Here is a 1,843-nt window from a genome sequence, read left to right on the forward strand (position 1 = left end):
AAGAAGAAACCACCCTGATTCATCAAATTTGTTTTCCCTTTTTTTTTTTTTTTTTTTTTTTTTTCAGGAAACCGATTATAGGTAGCAGTTAGGGGTTGGGGAATATAATACTGTATATTCTTAGACCTTGTGTTTTTCTACATTAAAAAACACAGTTGGACAACTTCTTTTTTTGATGTGCAGATCCTAAGTTTGCCACCTTGGACTTGGCTTTTTTTGTGATCACTTGTCTGTGTTACCAATAATGTGAAAATATTAAAAGTAAATTTGCTTTACCAATATATAGTGTTAACTATTGGAACATAAGTGGAATAAGATGTTACATGACATCAAAAGCTGTGCTTTCTTTTGAGTGTAGTGGCTTACTTTGTGACTTTATAGTAAAAGAGGGTAAGAAATGTATTCATGATAATATTTCAAACAAGAAAATATGAGGCACTTTGTGGGGGGGCATTAAACCCTCTTTGCCCCTCTTGTAAACATAGTACTAGTTACTTTTATCAAAATTTTGCATTTCCTTTATATTAAATATTATCTGGACAGTTTTTTTGTTTTTTTATTTTCCTATTTTTTTCCCCCCTCTCTGTTTTCCTGCATTGTTGGCAGGCTTCATAATCCTTGTGAACATTTTTTATTTAGAACGTTTCTTAGAAATGAGAGTAATTTCTATTCAAATCCAGTGGGTGGGGGCAGTAGTTTATTTCCCTAGAAACTCATGTTCCCCTGAGTTTCCATGATGCATGAAGGCAAGCTTATTCTTTGTTTCTAGTACCTACTACAAAGCTTGAAATATAATAGGTTTCAGCTACCTAAATCTCTGCTGACCAGGCAAATATATATTAATAAAATAAAAGGAAAAATATTAGGTACTCAGTAAGTGTTTGCTGAAAGAATACTGAGTTTGAGACTAAGAGTACTTAACTTTTACTTATCAAATACACTAAAGCAAGCATGTCTTTTATTTCCCAGGGGACTTAAATAATTTTCCTTCCCTTGTATTCCTGCCTCCACTGCCAACTGTCAGCATTTAAGCACTTAATGTGCTGCTGAATTTAAGCAACAATAAACCGTATTCACATTGAAACTCATCTTTGTGCGAAGAAATAAAGCACAGATGCAGTCTGTAGTCAAGTTATTGATTCAGTTTTATACCAGTAAGTCAAACAGATCTATGAGCCCGAGAGTAGAAAAAAGCACGTGATATTGTGCACAGCCAGTCTTGATGGGCTCGGTCTTTGTTTTCCTCAATATTAACCACTGACCAATGTTACTGTGTATTTATTTTGTCACCATAGTAAGATGAAGATCTGAGATAGTAAGGTCAAAATTCATGAGATGAAATCGTGATTTCAGAGCTGATTTATGTCTCATAATAAGTTCAGTGGTAGGAAATCACAGGATAACATGACACCTTAAAAAAAAAAAAAAAAAAAGCCTTGGGGATATTAAATTGATTTGAGTAGGAAGCACTACCATCTAACCTACTTTTAGAAACTCTCCCATTTGGGAATGATAACTTTAACTCTTCTAAGACTGATGCTTATCAGTTAATTCCAGGATAGAGTTTAGGTCAGTCGGATTTCAAGTTTAAGAATGGAATTTAACAGGAAATTCAAACAAAACTGTCAAAAAATATTAAATCCACAAAAATATTATCTCTTAAACGAATCATCTCTAACGATTCGTTGCCAAGTCCCATCTAAACCGTGACAGCTCTTTATAAGAATTAGCCATGGCATCCTTACCAAGTTTCTAACAATATTTTCTAAACATTACCTGTATCTAAGTGCCAATTCCCTACAAATGACGGTCTTCACCATTTCTTAACTATGCTGTTTGTAAA

This window comes from Trichechus manatus, unplaced genomic scaffold (genome assembly GCF_000243295.1).
Source record: "Trichechus manatus latirostris isolate Lorelei unplaced genomic scaffold, TriManLat1.0 scaffold00206, whole genome shotgun sequence".
In the NCBI taxonomy this organism is placed as follows: Eukaryota; Metazoa; Chordata; class Mammalia; order Sirenia; family Trichechidae; genus Trichechus; species Trichechus manatus.